This window comes from Podarcis vaucheri (genome assembly GCF_965113315.1).
Source record: "Podarcis vaucheri genome assembly, chromosome: 8".
NCBI lineage: Eukaryota > Metazoa > Chordata > Lepidosauria > Squamata > Lacertidae > Podarcis > Podarcis vaucheri.
In genome coordinates this window covers 21642899-21668282 of record NC_138766.1, presented here as the reverse complement: position 1 = coordinate 21668282, position 25384 = coordinate 21642899, and the positions used below count along the sequence as shown (strand labels likewise).

The 25384-nt window shown below is 45.3% G+C and overlaps 1 long non-coding RNA gene across 9 annotated transcripts in view; it reads right to left on the bottom strand.

The window, feature by feature from the left end:
* LOC309538881 overlaps positions 1–24516 on the bottom strand; it is a 190614-nt gene extending 166098 nt beyond the window's left edge. For all 9 annotated transcript variants that reach the window (XR_014222444.1, XR_014222445.1, XR_014222446.1 and 6 more), the window contains exon 1: positions 24414–24516. This is a non-coding gene — a long non-coding RNA (uncharacterized lncRNA). The remainder of the gene's footprint in view (positions 1–24413) is intronic.
* Positions 24517–25384: the final 868 nt, after the last annotated feature.

Here is a 25384-nt window from a genome sequence, read left to right as displayed (position 1 = left end):
CTTCATGAGTACAAATTACTCCATATATTATACAAGCCAAGAGGTACATCATCAGCCAAGCCAGTTGCTGTGGCAATAGCCCAGAGATGGCTATACAGTCATACCTTGGATCTTGAATGCCTTGGGACTCGAATGTTTGGGCTCCCAAACACCGCAAACCCAGAAGTGAGTGTTCTGGTTTGTGAACGTTCTTTGGAAGCCGAACATCTGACAGGGCTTCCATGGCCTCCAGTTGAGTGCAGGAAGCTCCTGCTGTCACCAGAAGCAGCCCCTTGGTTGTCAAATGTTTTCAGAAGCCGAACAGACTTCTGGAACGGATTTTGTTTGACAACCAAGGTACGACTATATACGTAAGTGATTAAGGCATGTCAGTCAGTGAGCCTGTCTGTGAGTCGGGAGTCTGTGTTATGCCCTGAAGTTGGAACAACAGATCCATTGTGCTTGTATGTATCTGTGTCTGCAAAGCCTACAAGCTGTATACATATATCAACATCTGGAACTGTATTACTGAAGCCTTAGCTTCTACAGCAGTAATCTATTTTGGACCTTAAGCTGCTTCTGTGTGGTGAGTGGAATTGGGGACAACTGCCACTGCGTGGGTACTCACCTCAAATTCCCAACAGTTTTAAATGAGTCTTCCAACACCTTTCCCTCTATTTGCGGCTGTCTCTTGGCCTGCATTGTAACCTTTTCCTCTACCTGGAGTCTTTCATCTTTCATGAACGTCTACTTTCAGGAACAGAATTTAGCACCTTAAAATCATGAATGATTTTGTGCTGCCATATTGGATATAGCAATCTCTATTAGCATTATTTTTGTTCACTGTGATATAAAATGGCAGCCTACATTGCAGTAGGAGGAGTGGAATGGTTTTTGAAAGATTGTGTTGAAAAAAATGGCAATATAATTTGGATTGTTTTCACGGCCCAAAGGATGCATCCTGATTTTTAGTACATTCTAGCCTACTGGACACCACAATGATAGAACAATGTTTTATGGTTCCCTTCCACCCGCCCACAGACTCCAAAACATAACCTGTTCTTATTTTGTCTTGATTCTTGTTTGTTTTAAATTATTTTAAATGATATTGTAACCCAATGTGGGATCAGATTATGAAGATTGGGTTAAAAATGGCAGAAGAACACAAGATGAGGTTAGCACAGACTGTTCCTAGGTCAGGAACTTCGAATCACCAGCCCTCTAGATGTTGCGGTGACCCATCAGGTGCCTATGAGAAGTCCACAAGCAGGATGTGAAGTAAAGAACACTTTCCCCTGTCCATATAAAACATCGTATCCAGTTGGTTTAAGTAGTGCTATTCTCCAATTTCTCAGAAATTTGCTTCTACAGTCGTATCATGGATCCCAAACGCCCCAGAACTCAGACGTTTTGGCTCCCGAACACCTGAACCCAGAAGTGATTGTTCTGGTTTGCGGAACCCGAACGTCTGATGGGGCTTCCGCGGCTTCTGATTGGCTGCAGGAGCTTCCTGTAGCCAATCAGAAGCCGCAATTCAGTTTTCGGACATTTTGGAAGTCGAACAGACTTCTGGAACGGATTCTGTTCGACTTCCAAGGTACAACTGTACTGTGGAAGAGGCTTTCATTTTTCCCATCTCTCTCGCAGGTGCTTTAGAATTTCATTAGCATTTCTGGAGTATGTGGGATTCACCTTACTTTATCATTGTGGCATAACTGTGGTGTGGGTGGGTGGGTGTGACTGCCCTTGTCATCAAGCATTTCTCCAATGCTATCCAACCTCTCTGTCTGCCCACATTTCCTGATTTGAAAAAGCAACATGAGGGAAAATTGCCTCAATATGTCTTCACTTGATTTTAATGGAAGCTGGGGAGGGCTGACTACAGGACATCTGATATTGGTTCCCTTTCTGATTTTATTTTTAAAAGAAAAATGCTTGGCTTTCCTTCCACATGGATTTCTTGTAAAAATACACAGACTTTATATATGTGGTGTTAGTTACACAATAGACAGCCTCCACAGCTTCCTATGTTTATAGGAAAACCCAGTTCTGGATGTCATGATATTTACAGGAAGTAACAGCACCTGGGAAGGCTGCAGAGTGTAGGCCAAAAGAGAGGCGTTTTTGTGTGGCTTTTTGGGATGTTTTGTTTGTTTGTTTGTTTGTTTGTTTGTTGTTGTTGTTGTTGAATTAAAGAAAGCATTCACACAAATGTCCCTGGCCTATCTTGAAAGTTAGGAAAGCACAACAGAAACATTGCACCCCACCCAAGGAAATTTGACAAATTTTCTCTCCCTTTTGATAAGTTTTGAATAAAATTTATTTTCTTACAAATGGATGGAGCATGGGCCAAAAAAATGTGGGACACAGCATTGGTTAATAAGAGTGACATGATGCCTATTACTTCTTACTAGAGGACATCTATTGCTCTGCGTTAGTCAGATTGATTTTGTAGAATCTGGGTCACTGTGACTTCATTGAAACTAGGATATAATGTCCAAATTTGAGAAGGAAGGACAATACAGAACAAATTCATACAAAAATGGACTATGGGGCAGCGTTTTGGAATGATAAAGCCCATGACAATATTTGACCATATGCACTTTCCTTTGTCATTTGCAGCACACACACACACACACACACACACACACTCCTGTAGCTGTATTAATCAATTTAAACAACATTTTAAAAGGAATTTATGAGGACTACTTCACAAATATAGACTTCTGCTGAACTTCCCTCTTCTACAAGTAATAAAGATGCAGGAATCCTGCCTTCTTTTTCACTTGGTTACCAAAATGAACTCCTTACCATTCAGGGGCAAGATTTATCTAACCATATACAAAACTAATTATAGGCTGCAATCCTATACTTACCAGAAAGCAACAATGCAATAATATACATGCTTATTAAATGAAGGTTTCACTGCACTCAAGAGAATTTGCTCCCTAGTAAGTGCATGTAGGAATGCAGCCTCAAGTGCCAATCCCAACTCACTTGTTCTAAGTCCTAATGAATTCAACACAATTTACTTCTCAGTAAACATGTTTTTGACTACACTTCTAGTTTCTATTGACTCAGTGGAACTTAACTTCGGAGTGGACAGCCATAGACACTTTTAAAATCGGAGGAGATAAACTTGTTTAAAGCCATATTATAAATGAACTGGGGAGGTGGGATCCTCAAGCAAATTTGCCTAATTGGAATTTGTTGCAAAAGTTTAGCTAAGATCTGATTATATGATGAAAACAAGCAGAAGTATTTGTTTGATTATTTTGCACCATTCATTGTGCTCCAGCTAAGTACAGTGGTACCTTGGGTTAAGAACTTAATTCGTTCTGAAGGTCCGTTCTTAACCTGAAACTGTTCTTAGCCTGAAGTACCACTTTAGCTAATGGGGTCTCCCACTGTGGCCACACCCCCACCACGTGGTTTCTCTTCTCATCCTGAAGTAAAGTTATTAACCCAAGGTACTATTTCTGAGTTAGCGGAGTCTGTAACCTGAAGCGTCTGTAACCCGAGGTATCACTGTATGGGGACCTGTAAGTGGCTATGTTGAAATCAGCAGCACTGTTTCCATTCTGCTCTCCTGCCAACCTAGCAGTTCGAAAGCACGTCAAAGTGCAAGTAGATAAATAGGTACCACTCCAACAGGAAGGTAAACGGTGTTTCTGTGCGCTGCTCTGGTTCACTAAAAGCAGCTTAGTCATGCTGGCCACATGACCCGGAAGCTGTACGCCGGCTCCCTCGGCCAATAAAGCGAGATGAGTGCCACAACCCCAGAGTCAGCCATGACTGGACCTAACGGTCAGGCGTCCCTTTACCTTTTCCGTTCTGCTGCAGTTCATCAATTCAAAAACATTGGGTTTTTTTGCTGCCCTCGGTGGGGCAAAGGAAACAGATCTCAAACAGGATGACGTAAGAAACAAAATCATTTACATACTATTTGCAGACTGAAGGTGACAACAAAGACTCTCCTCCCTGAAAGAGAGGGGAGTGGTTGTGGGCGGGAGCCCGAACACCGCTCCTAGCAGGGGGCGTTGCCCCCTGCCTCCAGCTCACCTGGCTGGCACTCATGCCCCCCCCCGGTGGCCGCCCAACCAGGTGCCATGGGGGGGCGTGTCCAGCAGCCTTTATGCTGCAGTGCCAGCCTCTCCCCGGCCTCATTTCTCTTCGTCGTCCTGTGCGAGTCAGGAGGACACTCTCTCTTCAGTGTTCCTGCCCACGTGGAGCTAACTTGGAAGAGGACTTCTGAGAAAGGGAAGCCTGTAATTCCTCCTTTGCTTTAACCTTACCTTTACTTTAATTCCCTCTTTACTTTTCTCCAAATACCTCCTAATTGTTCCTAATTTCATCTGAGAGCTGCTGGTGTGGGTTCTATGAGTGCTTACTATTTCTTTTTGATTTGCTGGTGCATTTTAAAACTGCTGTATTGCTATGAATTCCTGTGAGGGCTTTTCCAGCAGCTTATTATTAATCCAACTCCCCCCATCCCCCTTCGCTACCCCCCTCCCTACTCTGGAATTTTGTCCCTCCAGAGCTGACATTGTCCTGCCTCCCCCTTTGCTAGCAAAATCTTTGAGGACCAATACCCCCTGATGTCATTTAAAAACTTCTTTCAGACGACTGCATTGCCCCAATTTTGCTGCTGGGTGTTTTCTTTATCCCCTTTAGTTTTAAAACTTTTCCTGTGCACCGGACTTGCAATCCCCCCCCCCAACTGCTTGGTTTAAGAGTGTGCAGCTATACTGCAGCTGCATCCCCAGGGTAATTCTGTTCAGCTTACTCCAAAGTCTTCGTTAGTTGAACGTGCTATCCACCTGGCTGGCACTCACGCCCCCCCGGTGGCCGCCCAACCAGGGGCCATGGGGGGGGGCGTGTCCAGCAGCCTTTATGCTGCAGTGCCAGCCTCTCCCCGGCCTCATTTCTCTTCGTCGTCCTGTGCGAGTCACCCACCCTCCACTCCCTTTGAGTTAGGGCTTAGGTCTTTGGCCTTGCTATGGACCTTAGGTTGCTCGCCCCGGTTGCCCGGGGGGCCTGGTAGGAGTTTTTCCATTTGGCATTAGGCTTTTTGGCTTTTTCGCCTACCTCGTAGCAATCGTCACAACTTTCTGGTGGTATTGGTGGGTAGGTTAGGCATTGGAATAATGTGTTGTGGTGTGTCGAAGTGCTAGGTGTGGCCATCGCCTATGCCTTCAATTTATAGGGGTATTCCGGTAAAGGAATCTGGCGGTCGTGTATTCCGTCCGAAGCCTGCTTGGCGGGAGGCCATGGCACGACCCGCGGTGACATCAGGGGTGAGCCTATAGTTGGATTAGCATCAACAGGTGATGAACCCCTGGTGAATAAACCCACTTGTTTTGCGATCCAATGCCTAAGCCAATACCTTTTCATTGCTGTAATCAATAAAGTTGTGGCCTTTTCTAGCCCATTAACCTTATATCACGTGTCCCTGTGTCTTCATTTTACTTTGCGGGGGTCGGGTCCTCGAACCACAACAGTGAATACCAATTGTGTTTGTTGGATTGATTTCCATTCTGAACAAGAGATGAGTAAGTATACATCAGAAATGTTAACCTATGTTTTTTGTTTTCAACAGAATTCCCTGGCATGCCTAACTGAAGCCTACCTCCTGACCACTTAAAAGATGCACGGGGTTTCTCTACATGTCATGGGGTCACAGGGGAGCTGTGCAAGTCCTTTTTTCACATATTGGCATCCGTGGCGGAAAAATAAAAGCACAGGTCTATTCAATCATCATTTTGCTCACCTAAGTTATAAAGGCTGCAAAGCAACCCTTGATCTTTCTGCTCTTGCCGTGTGACCTAAATGAACTCATACATTACAATACTGTGCCTGTTTTCTTTGGCTTTGCTTTAAACCAAAGGAACACAACCATTAGCACTGTGGGATGTGGATCATTATCCACAAGGCCTGTCAGTCAATTTCAGAAGAACTCTTGTTTCATACGGCTTCCATCTTCCCATGCTTCACAGCTGCAGACATTTCTATATTGACCTTTCAAATCACAAGGAGAGAGACAGAGAAAAACTCAGCTCACAAAAACACTTTCTCAAGGTGCTGGCAGGAGAAAGCTAGGGGAGACCGTAGAAAGTTGCACAGATGTGTGCGACACCTTAGGGAATGAGAAAGAATTGAATGAGGAAGATGGAGAGCTAAGCGGAATCAGAAGGACACTTTATGCGAATGGCAATTATGAAACAAAACATCATGCACTGAATTAATTTTGGGAAACTTTAGTGCTTCAGTGTTATGACAACATGAGACACATGTATCTATTTTGATATCTCAAACCTCCTAATTTATAAAGTTGGCAGCCTACAGCAGTTTCTGAGAAGTGCTAAGGTCAAATTTCATCAGGCCCAAGATGTTTTATAGGTCTTAGAATTTTGAAAAAGAGCAGTCATTTGTTTCCCACAGGTAGCGAACTTTGGGAGGTGAATCTTCTTAAGCAAATCAAGAAATTATGAGAAAAGCTAAAAGTGTTTCGCTGACGCTTAAGGAATTTCTTAGTGCTCTTTAGCACATCCCTGGTAGGATCCTGCCCATAAAGTCCCCTTAATACTCCTGTAGCTGCCATTTGCTTCTGGCTGACACTGGCCATCATATTAGGAGTCTTGGCTTGGTGTTGGAGATATGCTCCATACATTTGGTAAGATTTGTGACTAGATTTGCCATTGGATTTAATGAAAACAAAACATTGAGGTGCAATAAAATAAAATCCAGTTTTGTTTTGTTTTTTAAAAAAAGACTTTCAGAAAGGCATTTAAAGAACAGGTATGTGGGCTACTTATAATGGCTTCCTTTTCTTCCTTTTTAAAAAACCCTATGTGTTTTTAATTGACTTTTAGGCTAAATGGACCCTCAAAGTGAATGGGTCACTTCTTCTATTACTTGCCTAAAACGATAATCCAACTACGATTCCCAGTGCAACATTACTCAGTCGCCATAGAAACATTTCAGAGGCCTTATTTTAAACCTGCCTAAGTATATGAAAATCCTCTCATTGATTACAGAGAGAGTAAAAAAAAAAAGGTCCTAGGAGGATGTAGGAAATGGCAAAATTTCAAATAGATCTTCTCCTAGGCATTTTTTAAAGTTATCTTTTTTTTAAAAAAAGCCCCTTGAATAATTCCATGTAATTTTTCATTGCCAGCTATAAAAGTTTTCCATTTAATTGTCAGCATTTTAAGATACAATTTAACCTGCAGTAATTCCAGTCTTAAAGGCACAGCAATTGCCACCCTAAACAGCCTGCACCATTTTGAAACAATCACTGCCAGAATACACTCTCTTATTATTTTCTTCTAAGAAGCCGGCAAGCTTTGAAGCGATGCAGATACAATCAGTCATTCCAATTATACAGAGGTAATTAGCATTTCTGTAATCCAGGCTGGCGGTTTTTTGTTTTGTTTTTTGCCACCTTAGTAAAGTACATGTGCATGTGGAGAGGGAATAAACAGTAGGCCGGAGACAGAGATTTCAGCACAGCAGACTTTATGAAGCCCCATCTGAAATTTTGAAGCACCAGCAAATAAATTTATATACAATGCTACCTTGGTTCTCGAACTTAATCCATTCTGGGAGTCCATTCGACTCCCGAAACCATTCAAAAATCAAGGCGCAGCTTCTGATTAGCTGCAGGAGCTTCCTGCACTCAATCGGATGCTGCGTAAGCAGCAGATGTTTGGCTTCCGAAAAACATTCACAAACCGGAACACTTCTGGGTTTGCGGTGTTCGAGAGCTGATTTGTTTGACAACTAAGTCATTCGGGAACCAAGGTACCAATGTAGGAAGTGTTTTGGGGTGCTTCTTTTTCTTTTTCTTTTCTTCTGAAGGTATGCTCCAGTATGGAATACAGACAACTTTTGGGGGAGCTTCAACTGATGGAGAAAGAATATGATGATGCAGCAGGAATTTAATGGAATGAAACATTAAAGATTCAGCGTAGACCTGCATCTTCAACATAGGCAATGGGAAATGGTGGCATCAAATGTTGCTGAATGCTAACCCTTATGACATATGCTAGTGGAATGGAACTTTCCCCTCATCTCATCTCCCCTCCAGAACTGTGTATGCCCTCAAAATCAGCTCTAGATGGTTGGGCAACCCTCCACAGAAGATTTTGGGTATGGGGGAAAAGTTGGGTATGGGGGAAAAGCACAGGGAAAGTTTATCACATATTCAGTTGAGAAGGGGTAGGGGCACAGAAAGAGGAGAGGGAACGAGAGACAATAAACAACTCATCAAGCTTTGAGTATCAGCAAGTGGGAAGGAGTTAAAAGAATGGATGAGAGGGGAAGTGAGCTTGTGGAGTGTTCACAGATGAGAAGGGAACATTGTATCTGTATTAGGATGAAGTAGAAATTTGTGTGGTAGGCATTTAAAAGTTAAACAAACAAGATTCAGTTGGCACTAGACTTACATGTGGATCAGAAGATACCCAGTTATCTATGTAAGTATGTCTCTGTATTTTGCTATGCAATTTGAGTTTTAAAAATATCTGCACATTTTAGGGGAATAATGAATACAAAATGCATACGAAAAATGTAAATGTGTACATTAGGCAGTGATCTGGCTAGTGTATATGGGTCAAAGTGGTTCTTCCGGCATGCTTGTCGAGGCTATTTTTGCAGACCCTCAGATTTGTTGGTCAACAAAGTTATGATCTTTCTACCACGTTTGGCTCTCACACCTTCATTTTGTGTGAATGAATCGTTGGAGAGAGAGGTTTGAAAGAGAAATTCATAGCTGAGTTAGCACAAGGACAATTGTTCCAAGCACATTAAAATTTGGTTAGAGTTACATCTGCCCTCATCTAGATTTAAAGAAACATTCTTCATGAAAATACTTAGGCTAGAATAAATCGCAGGGACTAAGCTTTATGGATTAAGTGGTGTTTCAGAAGTTACAGCATACAAGTCTGTTGGCAATAAAATAAAGAGATTCAGTTCACTTGGTTTTTCTTACAACTGGGAGCCATTTCACATGGCTCCTTGTTCATGAGAGAGAGAGAGAGAGAGAGAGAGAGAGAGAGAGAAGGCAAAATGAAGAAGAGGTTGCTAGGAGCCTGCTGTCAAGAAGCACTTCATAATAGGCCTCATCTGCATTGCCTGTGTTGGTTCAGTATAATTATTACTTTATTCATCACATTTGTTTTTCATGTCCCCTCCCCCCCCGCCAAGCCCTATATTTCTCCCACAAGCAAACACCTGGATGAAAGAGGACTGTAACTCATAAAGGGAGGGCATCATGTGTTGCACCCAATCACTGCCTGTCCGGCTGAGCAGGCCATGTTTTTGATACTGCCCGTGTTACATGTCATGGGTCACCAATGTTGGTGCCTATAAGAAATACACCCCATAGAAATCCACAATGTAGGAGAGACTGTTGGCTTTTCCTGCTCAGTTTCTGTTTACACTAGCTCGGCCTCTCCTACATTAAACACATGCCCGGAAGAGGGAAAACTTCCTTAAAATATTGTTCTGTGTCATGTTGCCAGGTCATGCAATTGAGCTGAATGGACATAGGATCCAGCCTCTTTGTCCCCCACTATCTGGTACCACCAGGAACATCTCTTTTTCAGGACCTACACTGGCTTCCTACACTGAGGTGGGATGAGCAAGTTACTCCATTGCATCTCTGGCTGAGCCAGAGATTCACTGCATCCTAAACTGCTCCTCCCAGCGGATCCTGGGACGCTTCAGGTTACAGACTCTGGTAACCCAGAAATATACCTCGGGTTAAGAACTTTGCTTCAGAATGAGAACAGAAATTGTGCGGCAGCTAAAGTGGTACCTCAAGTTAAGAACAGTTTCAGGTTAAGAACAGACCTCCAGAATGAATTAAGTTCTTAACCCGAGGTACCACTGTATTTCACAAATATGACAAATACATGGGAAGAGGGGAATAACATGTTAAAGAACAGCATGTCCATCAACCTTATTCATATCTACAAGCATCCCACATAATCAGAAAGCACTCAGACGCTGCTTTTATAAATGCACCAGCAATTATTGTCATTATGAAGGTTTTAAATAAAAGCATGAATATGGCAACAGACAGCCCAGTCACTGGTCTTTTGTCATTTTGGCTCCAACTAAAGCATTCATTTGACTCAAGCTGTGCCTTGGATACAGTGGGGGGGGGGGTTGGTTGGTTGTTTTTTCCAATTCAATTCAATTCAATTCAAACAGGGCATCAGCTTTCCTTGGGGTTTTTTGTTTTTAAAAAGATAAACCTCTTGTTACTAAACAAGGAGGCTGCTGGCACCCATTTATATCAGCAGGGCAGAAAGTATAGAAAAAGTGGGGGCACAGTAGATGGAATTAACAATAGATGGATCCAGGGGGCGCAGTAGGTTGAGCTAAGTTGCAAAGTTGTTAGGAATTTAAGCAATGCAGTATAGCTGCTGCCCTAATCCTGTAAGAACTTGACTCTTTCTAGTCTGCAACTCTCTGGTCTACAGCTCACTGTCCAAGGTCTCAAATCCATAGTTGTTGTGTGTGTTTTTTAATCAGCTTTACTTCCAGGGAATCTGAGAATTTCACTTCTAGACATCTGTTTGTTAAACATGCACTCCTACAGATCTATGGCCTCTCCTCTATATTATTAAGTGCAGATAAACAAGCACACTTCTTTTTAAACAAGAAGAATGAAATGCATAAAAATCTTATATGGGACCTCCAGATTCAGAGACAGACTACCTCAGAATACAGCGGTACCTCTGGTTGCGAATGGGATCTGCTCCACCCAGAGATAGATATACATATAGATATATATGAGAAGACACCCAGGACAGAGGTAATTCATGCCTGATGTTGATTCCAAAAACGTATTGTTATAAATGAGTTGAGAAGTAGTCCTTATCTTCTGAAAACCAAGGAACTGGGGGAACACAACCCTTCGTGTGTGTGTGTGTGTGTGTGAGAGAGAGAGAGAGAGAGAGAGAGAAGGAGAGAGAGAGATTACTACAGCCCTAAAGCAATTGTCTCAATAAGTCTACCTGTACATGGCAATAAATGAACATAAAAACCTCAACTCCGAATACCACTATGCAGCAAGAAAGGAAAAAGCACAATGTCTACTGGTCAATCATTCTCTTGATCACCCTTCCCCAGTCTGGTGCCAACTCCAGAAAAAGAGAAAGAGATCATGATACCAACTGATTCAGCAAATTGGACCCAGACACAAATGAAACCATAGGACTGCAGCTGGGTGGAGAAGCCCTGGGAGTCACAGCAGTTGTGTAGCAACCAAGCCATCATCTGGGTCCAGAGAGGGGGGTTATCAAGATTAACTCACTCCTAAATGAACCTAAGTGGCCCCTTACACCAAACTTTGACCCTACACAATCATGATTCCATCATAGTCCATAACATTCTACACATGCAGTAACAATATGCAGATCTATGGTTTTATTTTGTTTCTGAAGCTGCAAAAAAAGAGAAACTTAATTTTAAAAGGTTCTGTTCTCTCAGTAAAATAGTACTTCCACAAATTATGATGACTCTCATTCGCCACTATAGAAATACCCCCCCCCCCAATACCTTATTGGCCTGAATATAAGCTGCACCCAAATATAAGCTGCACCTTTAAAATTGGGGGGGGGGGAGAGAATACCCGAATATAAGTCGCTCCCTTAAAATTCTGCAGGTATTCACACTTGTTCTGTTTTACCGTATGTCCGTTTCAGCAGCGATATCGTAAAAGCCAATTTTTGTAAGGTCGCAAATTTAGGCAGCACTTTAACTTTTCATGGTCAGCATTTGGGGGGGGGGGAGTGTGGCTTATATTCGAGCCAATACAGTAATGTGAATGAACAATCTAGGCTGAAACTAAACAGTATTCTATCTTTTTTCCTAAAGAAGGACTAATACTGAAACTTCAAAATGGAATGCACATATATTCCACTAGTAGAATTTCAAAAATAGAAATGAACAAATCAAAGGACTCTTTCCAAAGAGAATCAGTGATCACAAGCTGGAAATAAGAGGTGTGGACAAAGTCAAAGGAGGTCTGAGACCCTTTGCTCCAAAGTCCTATGGTGCTTCGGTATGATGAGAGTAGATCCTGTGAAAATTCCTCTCTGGGTGATTTCCATGTTATTGTCTTGATCAGAACACCGTAGCTGAACACCCTTACACAATGACACCATGAACACCCTTTAAAATGAGCCGTTAAAAAGAAAAACTAATCTAGCACTACAAAACATTCTTCATGCATTGCTGCATGCAAACTGTAAGACAGGGTATCCTGTCATTCAAGATAAAGATCAGAATCTCATCTTCCCAATTTTTCTAGGGAAAGAAAACCTCTTGGGTTTCCTGCTTTTAAAAGTTAAAAGGTAAAAGACGCCTGGACAGTTAAGTCCAGTCAAAGGCGACTATGGGGTGTGGCGCTCATCTCTCTTTCAGGCCGAGGGAGCCGGCGTTTGTCCACAGACATGTGGGACATGTGGCCAGCATGACTAAACCATTTCTGGCACAAAGGGACACCGTGACGGAAGCCAGAGCGCACGGAAACGCCATTTACCTTCCCGCCACAGCAGTAATTATTTGCGTGCTGAGGTCCCCCCAAACACCCTTCCCAAATAACTCACACATTACACATTATTTTTGTTTAAGGTTTTTGGCATGATTTTGGCCACAACTTTATTGTATACAAATTGTGAATGGTTGCTTAGGCATTGGTTATGACTATCTATCCCCCCCCGCCTTGGGGGATAGCACTGACTCCCGGATTCCAGCGGAAGTCAGTGTGGAGGAACAAGATCAGGGCAACTGGGGCTGCGTCACAGACCCTTCAGTTCCTCCCCGCATGCTCCTTGGGGTCTTACACGGCCCGCACCCGATTCCAGGGGTTTGGACAAGGGGATGGTAAGCCCCAGAATTCCTTTAACGGAATTCCCATGCAGCATCATCATTGGAGGGGCAGGCCCAGCCTATCCATACCCCTCCACCAACCAATTTAACCAATGCCTAACCGCCAACCTTACAAGTTGTGACGATTTGCTACGCAGTAGGCAAAACCCAATTGGCACGCACTAATCAGCCAAAAGGAAAAATTCCTACCAGGCCCCCGCACCAATGCGAACGACCCCATGACAGGCATAGCAAGGTCAAAGCGAAAGCCCAATCAAGGGAGGGCGGGCGGGTGATCCGGTGTCCACAGCAAAAGAGAAAGGAACATTCTACGGGCTTAGCTTAAATAACCTCTGGTCCCACCCCTAAATTGGCAACATCGCTTTTACCCCAGCAACACCAGCCACCAATCTGAACCAAGTCCCTTTGGATCAAGTGGCTGGCAACTAAAGGGTGCTTAAGCTGGCCCCATCCGCAACACGTGCTCTCTTTTAGTGAGAACACGCTTTGCGTGCTGAGGTCCCCCCAAACACCCTTCCCAAATAACTCACACATTACACATTATTTTTGTTTAAGGTTTTTGGCATGATTTTGGCCACAACTTTATTGTATACAAATTGTGAATGGTTGCTTAGGCATTGGTTATGACTATCTATCCCCCCCCGCCTTGGGGGATAGCACTGACTCCCGGATTCCAGCGGAAGTCAGTGTGGAGGAACAAGATCAGGGCAACTGGGGCTGCGTCACAGACCCTTCAGTTCCTCCCCGCATGCTCCTTGGGGTCTTACACGGCCCGCACCCGATTCCAGGGGTTTGGACAAGGGGATGGTAAGCCCCAGAATTCCTTTAACGGAATTCCCATGCAGCATCATCATTGGAGGGGCAGGCCCAGCCTATCCATACCCCTCCACCAACCAATTTAACCAATGCCTAACCGCCACCCGAGCCCTTATGCTCGCCGCCAACCATTCACAAATCAAACCACACCCTCAACTTGGCTACTACTGAATCCAGCCACACATCATTCCCAACTGAGGAAAGATGGACCCCATCGGCCCTATAGAATTCTGCAGCCCTGAATGAAATTAGAGGATGAGGAATGACGAATCCGCCCAAGCCCACCACTAGCTTGCCTGCCGCGGAATTAATCCGCTTCCTTGAGCGTTCGGCAGTCTGAGGGCTGGGACTACCACGCCAAATGCGGCGTTGCAGCAACTGTGACCAAATCAATGTGGAATTGGGAACCATAGCCGCCAGATCCTTAAGATCTTGTACAATAGCAGTACGCAGCCCATAGCAAGAAGAGGAAACCAGATCATTTTCCCCAAGCTGCACCATGATCGCCGCAGGTGGACCAACCAAGAGGACACGCCTTTGCATGAGTGGTAAGAATTCCTTCCACAGCATCCCCCTTCTGGAGATCCAGGACACCTGTACGTGCTGCGGTAGGCCCAGGCCATCTCCCAATCCAGACTGGCGAGCTCTGACAGCAGCCCAGTGCACAATACTGTGCCCCACTATCCAGATATGGATAGTGCCCGGACCTAGGGTTAAAACAGAAATGTAAGTACACAAACCACATCACTTCCGCACATACGCTTTGAACGCATCCGACCTCCACCTGCCCATGTCCTTTATCCGTTTTGCAGATAAACCCCAATGCGCAGCTGTCGTTGCGGCACCAATCCGGAAGGAATGAGGAGCAAACTCCGCTGCCACAAGGCCACATGCTGCCACAGATTTACGCAACACTTTAGCGAATTGGTGCCGCACCAGTGGGTGCCCATTTTCATGTATGAACAGGGCCCCCTCACCCACAGGCCGCACGGCCAGGTACTTCCTGAGGTCCCTTACCGGACAAGGCCCGGCTTCCCCAGTTGCTGATAACCTAATGACTGCTCCCCTGCCCAGCTGATCCGTCTTTGAATTCCTAATATGAATCTGCAGGTCGGTCGAAGACACGCTCACGTCCTGCAACAGCAAGCCCCTGGAACCTCCATCCCGCATGGGCTCAAGGACCAGCTCACCCACTCTCAGGGCCCCAAAGAAAGCTAATGAGAAGGCTGCGGAAAATAGTCGAGCCTCAAACCTGGACCAACAGATGCCACGTAATTTTTTATGCATCTGACCCAGCAACTCAAATGTGATGGGCCGTCTGGGCACAGCCCGCGAAGGGGTGAGTCGCCCCCACCCCTCCAAAGCTCTGCGCACTACAAACTTTCCACATGGATCCTTGTTAAAATAGGCCCTGCTAAAAAAGGAGATCGCTGCCGAATGGAGCCGCAGCGTCCTAACGGCCCGTCGCATTTGGAATAAATGCGCCAAGTACTTGAGCACCTGAGAAGTGGAAGGGGGGGGCAGTAACCTCCCCAACCAACTGACCATTAAATAACAAAAAGTCAGTCCAGGCCTTCTTGTAGGACCTAAGAGTAGAGGGGGCAACAGATGCAGCTACTCCCTGTAAAACTAAGTGCTGCCAAGGTTCCAGAGATGATCCGGGAAAATTTCCGGACGTTCTCGAGCCACTGGCGCCAGGGATCTGAAACGCTCCATCTGAAAACGGGACAGAGCATCGGCAATCTCGTTAGATACACCCGGCACAAAGCGAGCAGAAAAAACAATGTTAAAACGCAAGCAATGTAGAACGAAAGCCCGAAGCAGGGCTGATACCCTAGGCGATCGTGAAGACTGCTTGGCTAGTATATTCACCACTGCCTGGTTATCAGACCAGAAACAAACTCGATGGTCTTTGAAATGCTCAACCCACAAGTGCACGGCCACTACAATAGGAAAAAACTCAAGAAAAGTTAGGTCCCGAGTTATGGCCTCCCCACGCCAAGCAGGAGGCCACCGTTCAGCGCACCATCTCCCGTCCCAAAACAAGCCGAACCCGAGGGAACCCGCTGCATCAGAGTGTACCTGGAAATCATTGTGGAGGTTCAAGGTATCCTGCCACAAGGACACTCCGTTAAAATCCTCAAGAAATTCCAACCAGACACGAAGGTCAGTTTGCACCTGAGAGGAAAGGCGCACCCTGTGCTGCGGAGCCCTCAATCCTGAGGTGAGCCTAGCCAAGCGGGAGCAGAACGGCCTCCCGGGGGCAACAACTCTGCACGCAAAATTCAAATGACCTAACAACGACTGCAGCTGCCGCAATGTGACCTTCTTCAAGGGGAGGAGTTCCCCAATGACCCTCTTCAAGGCGGTAATCTTGTCTGCCGGCAGGCTGGAGGTTTGAGCCACGGTATCCAACCAGATACCCAAATAAGTCAGCTGAGTGGAGGGGCCTTCCGTCTTCTCAGCTGCCAGAGGCACGCCCAGCTCTTCCGTCAAGGAGGCAAAGGACTGCAGCAATGCTACGCAGTCCCCTGTATCATTCGCGGAAGCCAATAAAAAATCATCAAGAAAATGAGAGACCCCGCCCATTCCAGTCCTATAACGCAAGGCCCATTCCAAGAATGAGCTAAAACGCTCAAATGCTGCACAGGCCACTGAGCAGCCCATGGGCATGGCCTTATCAACATAGAAACCACCTTCAAACTGAAAACCAAGCAGCCAGAAATCATCGGGATGGATCGGAAGCAGCCGAAATGCCGACTCAATGTCGCACTTGGCCAAAAGGGCACCAGTCCCAAACTTCCGAATCATCTTGATCGCGTGATCAAGAGAAGCGTATTTCACCGAACAAAGCTCCGGGGGAATCACGTCATTTACTGACGTGCCTCTAGGATGAGAGAGATTATGAATGAGGCGAAATTCCCCCGGGGCTTTTTTAGGAACTATACCCAAAGGTGAAACATGCAAGTTGGGGAAAGGGGGAACAGAAAAGGGGCCGGCCATACGATGTAAAGCCAGTTCCTTTTTTATCTTCTTACGCGCCACTTCCGGCATATCCTTAATGGATTTCTGGTTAACAGGAATGCCCGCTACAGGGTTCGATGCTACTGGGATCCTAAAACCTAAAGAAAAACCATCCCGCAAATAAGACGCTGATTCCTTGTCCGGGTACAATTCTAATAAAGACAGCAACGGCTGAAGCCGCACCGGGGTATATGCCAATGTAGATAGGGCACTATTTCCCGGCTCCCGGAGCTGGAACCTGGGGAGCAACTTTTGGGGGCTGCTGGGAGCCCCCTCCTTTACGAAAGGGACGCCGCCCCGAAGAACACCCTGACGCTGAATGATTCCCAGAGCACTTGTCGCACAAATGCAAGTACCTACAGGGTTGGCGCTGACACGCACCCTTATTGAAGTCCCAACAGAACGACTTGCGACCCGCCCTTTGGGGGAGGATCTTAAACTTCTGCGGCTCAGGGACTTTTTTCTCAATACGTGGGGCCACATAAGTGGTCCAAACATCCAAGTCTTTCCGATCCCAGCGAGCCGTGGGAATCTTGGCCGCTCTACGTCTAAAATTCTGATCATAGGACAGCGCAGCCGATTCTCCGGCCATCGTGAAGGCCGAACGGACTATAGAGAGATACACCCATAAGTGCAAAGACCTTCTAGGGTAGGCAGCTGAAACGACGCCGGCAAAGACTTGAAAACTATCTAGCCAACGCTCAAAAGTCCTATCAGCCTTAGCAACCACCACCCGCTTTTTTGAGGCAGCAAAGCCTTTATCCAAAGGCTCCTGACCATCGATTGGAGGAGCTAGGCTGAATATATCTACGTATCTACCGTTTAAAATTCTGGAGCGCAATTTGGTCGACAAGTGGGCACCGGGAATAAGGTCCCTAGCTGAGTTGGTGGAGACTTTTACGTCAGGCACCAAGACCCCTTCGCGACACTCCTGCACCGCCCCATATTTTGCCCTGTGGGAATTTGCCCTCCGCTCCCAAACCCACTTAGGGAGCCCCGAGGTCTCGCCAAAGCCCCAATAAAGCTTCAAGGAAGCTTCCTCATCACTGCTGGAACTCTGCGAGGTAGTACCTGAAGAGGAAGACGAAGTATCCTTCCGTCTCCTTTTAGCGCGTTTCTTGGAGCTCTTTTTGCGGCGGCGGTGCCCGCCTGAAGAGGACCTCGGCGGTGGCAGAAGGCTGTCCTCCACTGAAGATTCCGATAAATCATCTTGCTGAACAGTGCCTGCAACAGACTGGAAAGAAACAACCTGTGAGGGACCCGGAATCGGACTGCCAGCTAGAAGGGGCCGAGCGGGTGAACCCCGCACCGCCCGACCTCGCACCGGTGCCCTCCTCCTGGCCCCTCCCCTGGCAAGGCCCCGACCCCTTGGCGCAGCAACCTGCGACACTGGTAAGACCGGGGACTGCGCCGGTTGCGAGGCAGGTAAGAAGGACCCAGACGCTAAAGGTTCTCCCTCTGCCTCACTAGCCGAAGACACTGAAGAAGAATCGACCCCTGGAGGCGTTGGTTGCGCAGAGGAGGTTGAAGGCGACGCGTAACGTTGCACCAAGCCTTCCATCTCAGCTTCGACCCGCGCCATTGCGACTGGGTCACCCACCAAACCAGTGACCATGGATTGTAAATGGCTCAGTGTCTGGCTGGGTTCAGGTGAACGTAAAGCCTGAGATGGGCCTTTAATAGGGCGCTTTGAAGTACGTGCGAGTCCAGGTCTCGCCGTCGCTTTCTTTGGAGCCATTCCTGATATTGGCAAAACAAAGAAATATCCAATCAACAGGCAATATATATATAGCCGCAATTAAAGCTAAATAACAATAAATAAATAAAATTAGATAAAGTAAGATAAAATTAAATTAGAATAAATATATACGGCTGCAAGTACTGTGAATTCAAACGCTAATTATTATATTAAAGTAAAACCAAACAAGTGGCTAAATAAACAGCCACACCATCAACAATAAACAGGTAGTTAAAGAACCCTGCGATTACCAGAACGGCCACTAGAGGCCACCACCTGAGTTTAAATTGAGCCTACACTAGGCCAGCTCAGCCCCAGAGGCTCCCACTCAAGCAGGCCAGGCCTGCTCTTGCACGTCCTGGCCACCAGAGGCCGCCACGTGGCCCGAGAAGGGAAGGCAAAATGGCGCTCCCGCCAATTTTGCCACCAAATGGGAGGCCACCGGCCGACCAAAGCACCAGCACCCAAGGCCCAGCAGCGGACGGGGCTGGAATTATCACTCCAGGCGCTGAAAGCGCCACAGGCCCGCTGAGGAGGCGGGCGCGCCGAGCCTCCGGCCCGCCAAAGGGGATCGCGGCGGCAGCGCACCCCAGGGGAGTGAAAGGCGCCACCAACCACCGCGCCGGCAAAAGGAGCCCGGGAGGCCCACCCCGTTGAAGGTAGGCCACCCGCCCTCGGTCCCCCGACCCAAGCGCGCCCGGTAGGGCGGGAAGCGGCACCCGATGGCGGCTCCGCCGCCGCGCCGCGATCCGAGGCCGGTACCCCGGCCGGGAGCCTGCAGGCGGGCGAGCGGGCGGGCGGGAACGGAACCCCCGCTCCCCAGGCGGAGAGGGCCCGGAGGAGCCCGCTTCCCCCGAGGATCCCCGGCGGCACCCGAAGAGGGGCGGGAGAATAGGGGGGAATGCAAAAAATTTACGGGCCCTTACCAGGCCCGGCGAGGCCGCCAAACCACTGGGCCCTAGGGCCTATGCAGAGGGCGGGCCGGGAGGGAGGCCTAGCCCCTGGCCCTGAAAGGCTCGGCCGAGAATCGGGCCGTACGCTGCCTGGGACCAGGAGCCCACCCCCCCCCAAGTCAAACAAAGACACAGGGAAGAAAATAAATTAAAATTAAATAATAACAGTAATGATAGATTTATAGAAAGCAATGAGCTGAGGCAGAATAAGAACAGTAACTGATAAGGGAAGGAAGAGGAAAAAAGGGGAAATTACGAGGAAAAGGGGGAGAGTATACAACCAATCTCCTGCTGCAATCACTCCGGTACTGATCCGGTGTCCACAGCAAAAGAGAAAGGAACATTCTACGGGCTTAGCTTAAATAACCTCTGGTCCCACCCCTAAATTGGCAACATCGCTTTTACCCCAGCAACACCAGCCACCAATCTGAACCAAGTCCCTTTGGATCAAGTGGCTGGCAACTAAAGGGTGCTTAAGCTGGCCCCATCCGCAACACGTGCTCTCTTTTAGTGAGAACACGCTTTATCAACTTGCACTGGCATGCTTTTGAACTGCTAGGTTGACAGGAGCTCACCCCGTTGTGGGGATTCCTGCCTTTATGACTATGATAGCTTTGAAAATCTGATGAACTCTCAAGCATAATTTACGCTTTGTCCCTACAGTGTGGTTGCCAGCCTAACCAAATCTTGCCAAGTTCTGAAATTGAAAATGCTTACCTTTAATCTAACCCAATCAGTGTATCCCCAAGGCCCTCCTTTTCATACAAGCATTCAAGTTATATTCACCTTTGGGCCATGTACCAGATTATTCTAGCAGCAAAGCACAGAATTACCAGGATGCTAAGAAAAACAAGTTTTGTCCTCCACTCCAAGGCACAGACCTATTCTGTTGACCAGCAAAGGCTACTTTGACTATACAATGCTATATGGACCTACACCAATTTCTGCGCTGGATCTTATTTATTTATTATTAGATTTATGGGTTGCTCCTTTACCTGGGTAACTCAAAGCGACATATAATGTATAAACAAACAAACACTTTCATAAAACCGACATAAAAGAAATTCTAAAAGACAATTCTATCTTTAAAAAGCTGGATTAAAAAGTCCCTCCCACTCAAGGAGGCCACAGATAACTAAAAGCCAAATGCCTGTGGAAAAATAAATGTTTTTTCATGTTGCCTAAGGATAAGTAAATGATGTTGGCAGGCAGGCAGGCCTCCCTGAGGAGAACATTCCACAAGCAGGGAACCACAGCAGAAAAGGCCTGTGTGTTTTTTCCCCAAATCTCAGCAGCGGGTTGTATTCAATGCTAGTTTGATACAGAATAGACACACAGCAGTGGCGTAGCGTGGGGGGTGCAGGGGGGGGCAGCCGCACCGGGCGCAACATCTGGGGGTTAGGGTTAGGGGGCGCAAATCCATGGGTTAGGGGTGCAAATCCACGGGTTAGGGGGCACAAATTACTTGCCTTGCCCCGGGTGCTGACAACCCACGCTACGCCACTGACACACAGAAATTAATGGATGTGTCTAACGGGCCCATTCACTCCAGTGGATTACTTGGGAATCAGAATTGTAGAATTGGAAGGGACCACAGGAGTCATCTGGTCAAACCCCCAGCAATGAGGGAATCTTTTGCCCAACAAGGGGCTTGAACTGATGAACCTGAGATTATTATTATTAATTTATTTATTTGGTTTTTCAAATTAAAATTTTACAGACATGTGTCCATCTTACAACATAAACACAAGACTCCAAGGAATCTCTTGGACTTCCCTCCTCTGCTTTGTGGGTCCTATTGTTAATCATTTCCTCCAGCATCTTTAATGATAATCCAAAAGAAAAATTACCTCTCTATTTTGTCAAAAATTCACCATTAAACTATTAAATGGTCATGAACTTGAGATTAAGAGTCTCGTGCTCTATGAACTGAGAAATAAAGACAGGATGATGATGATGATTTCATATATTCCTAAAAATAGCATAAGAAAATGAGTATTAGGGGTATTTTTGGCAATAAATGTGTATATTAAACTATACTGGATGTGTCTATTAGTAGAAATGCACACTATAATGTTGGCAAATTTCCATGAAGATTTAAAAGGAGGGGATGTGAACAGATGTGGAAAAATGAGAAACCAAACCAAACCAAAATGGACCTTTAGTCAATCCCTACAATGTACACAATTTGCAACCAGGATGAAAGCTATTCGGTTATGCATTTAATACACCATGAAAGTTAAGCTGCCATTACCTCATCTCATTGAAATTCTGCTCAATATTGATCCAGAGTAGATTCTAATGTATAGTTAGCAGAGTAACAACTTAAGCACATTGCAGGATTCCAAAAACATGGACCAGAGGCAATAGTATTTCATCCAGCAGTGCTTTACTGATACTGAACGCAAATGAGCATAATGGTGACAAATCCAATACATTCAGGATTGGCACTATCCATAAGAAATGTAGATGCAGCAGACTTAACTTATAATGAGTCTAAACCTTAACACTATAGCATACTGTGTACAGAACACCACACCAGGAGGAAAAGAGAAAGAAAGAGAAATTGAATCCCAGTCTCCTTCTGGCCTTTTATTATAGTCCCGTCAGTTCCAGCCTCATACTGGCAGCAGGTCCACTAGTCAATCTAGTTTATCGTCCCAGTCAGACGTTGGAGACCAACACTCTCTCCTTACATCCCCTCCCCATAGACAGGGTGCAGCACTTGGTAGAGAGGATTTTCGAAGGGGCAGTCGCTCCCGGACAAGGAGGAAATTTTAATTGTTAATAATTCGTTGCACACTTTATCTACTAATGAATTGCAAACTTTACAATTGGGACTTGGCTTTGTTCCAAAACCTTCTTATAATGCTTTTCAGACCAGGGTCGACCTGTTTAAACTTATACGAAACATAAAAGTGTGTGACATGTTTGGAACCAGTAACCCAGTAAGGTGCCAATTTAGACCAAAATCTTCATTTGCTCCAGCTAACATGAATCCATCTATTTCTTTATTTCACCAGTTGATTATACAAGATTTAGAAAAATTAGAAAAGAAGGGTCCCAAAATCAAGGATAATTTATCCAAGTCACAGTTTGAAAGATCTTTTGAATGACTAACATTGTCATAAAGCCTGTGGACAAAGGAGGTCGAATTGTCATTCAAAACAGACATCAGTATGTAGTGGAGGCCATATAACTGTTATCTGATTCACGGTTTTACCTGAAAATTTCTAAAGATCCTACAGATTCTATAGTTGCCATTTTAAAGGAAGTCCTGTAAAGGTAAAGGGACCCCTGACCATTAGGTCCAGTCGTGGCCGACTCTGGGGTTGCGGCGCTCATCTCGCATTACTGGCTGAGGGAGCCAGCATACAGCTTCTGAGTCATGTGGCCAGCATAACTAAGCCGCTTCTGGTGAACCAGAGCAGCGCATGGAAACACCATTTACCTTCCCGCCGGAGCAGTACCTATTTATCTACTTGTACTTTTGATGTGCTTTCGAACTGCTAGGTTGGCAGGAGCAGGGACCGAGCAACAGGAGCTCACCCCGTCACGGGGATTCGAACCGCTGACCTTCTGATCTGCAAGTCCTAGGCTCTGTGGTTTAACCCAGAGTGCCACCCGTGTCCTACAGCAAGCTTATTGCACTGATGTCATTGATAAACACACTTTTGAGTTCCTTTTACCTCCGTTTCCTCGCATTCCAGTTTTTTATTGCCTTCCTAAGATCCACAAGGACATTCATTCTCCCCCAGGCAGGCCTATAATATTGGGATCGGGTTCCATTTTGGAAACAACAGCAAAGTACTTAGACTTTTTTCTTCAACAGTTTGCAAGGATTCACCAGGATATTTACATAGAGCAGACCAGAGTCACTGACACTATGGTTCTAGCTGCTCTGAATGTGGCCTCGCTATATACCAACATTTGATAATTTTTTTATTAGATTTTCCACAATGATAACACAAACCATAAAACAAAATGATACACAAATACAGAAAAAAAACCCACAAATACAAAAAACTGAAAAAAAGATTGGGTATGTAACTTTTTAATGTTACAGTTTATAATTTCTACACTATTTGAAGTTGTTATGCATGTGCAGGTCATCGTTTGAATATTTTATTTTCAGTTAATGAAAAAAATCACATATCTTTCTACTTACAAGTGTTGAACTAATTGGCTGAGGAAGAATTCAATGAAACAGTAGTTGTTATCCGGAAACACTGTTCAGCAGAGTTCAGAGTTGGACATCAGAATTGGTCATTTGCTGATTATACAAAGCTTCACAGCTTGTTCTCCGCCAGGTAAAGTCTGGCACCGTGATACATTTAAGGACTTTCAGATACTTTTGTTTATTATTTTTGCATTATTCCATATAGTTTTTCACATTGTAATTGTTTCTGGCCATCGTGTTACTTTTGATATTGCTGACTTTTATTATAGTCAGTATAACCTTGGCAGAAGAGATAAGAGAACCAGTTGAAGCCAGCTGTACCCAGCTTCTCAGAAGGAATAACCCAAACATCACAAACCTTCTGCTTGCTTCTTTCATACAGAGAAGCTTCCAGAACCCTCATGAATTAATTAGAATTGGAAAGCTCTCTACACATCAGACCAATACTTTCTGTACTAAGAAATGCAAACTGACATTCCCTTCCCCGAGTAAAGACACCAGAATATTTTTAGTAGCAGAACCCTTTCTAGGAACTGTCAAGATATGAAAATAGATGAGAAGCAAGCATTCTTTGTAGAAAATATGAAGGAAACAATGTCAGTGAGTCCCAGATCTGGGCATCAGTCATGCTTTTGTGTGTGTTTCAGCACTTCAAACCATACACAAATAGAAAAACCCACTTTCTTGATGGAGCTATAGCTGTGAGATTCCACAAGACCTTCGTAGCTTACAAGTGTGAGATGAGAGGAGCTGTATGCTGCTAAAAACATTGTTCGCCTACCCTCAGCTAGCAGAGATTCTCTAGCCATCTCAATACTTTTTTCATGTGCAATAGAGTTTTCCAAAGCTGTTGTTACTTTTGAGACTCATGACCTAATCCAGCCACTTCAGGTAAATCGTAATGCCATAGCAGCCACTGAAAGAAACAAAACTGAATTATTTGTCCCTTTTGTAGGGAAACAGGAAACGGAATGTGTGTTATTTTTGTGGTGCTTTATGACGAAATGAAACTGTGATGTAGAAGGCAGACAAATTTATTTAGCTAGCTGAAGCATTTTTTGCCCCACACTTCAACAAAACAAAAATAATATAATAAGTCCTCCCAGGGCATTCTGTTAACATTATTAACAAGTCAGCCCCAACCTAAAGGCTTAGAATCTAAAAGGCACAGCACAAACGGTAAAGTGATCAGGAGGGGGGAGGAGGAGGAAAAAAACAAACAAAATTTGCCTCTTGTTTTGGTACACAGTTATTGTAATGGCTAACTGCAATGGGAGGGAAATTCATGCAAAGAAGAAGCCAAAAGTTCCTGGTCTCTCAGCTGAGCTCACGAAAGGACATTGTGGTCATGTCTCCCACTCTGCTATAGCCTGATGGAATGGCTGCTATGTGTGACTCCATATTATTTACTTACAAATTCTATTTTGAAGGTGAATATCCTGTGTGTTTTGTCATCCTTTGTATTAATGTTTCATTTCAGGATTCCATCCAAGAATGCATGCTCCTCCAATGTTTCACAGCAAAATTAAGTCAGGAGACCTGTTTATACGTAGATGCATGCAACTGTATATTAGGGTTTGCAGCTAACTGGATTAATGAATTAGTTCACTGCTCCGGTGATGTCAACTCTTCTCCATGGCAACTTATTGGAAGGACCTAGCTGCCTTAGTCTAAGTTAGACCCGTCACACATCTCCCTGGGTGTTGTCTACACTGACTGGTAGCAGCTGTCCAGGGTTTCAGAGATGGTTTCTCTCCCAGTCTTACGTGGAGATGCTGAGGACTGAAC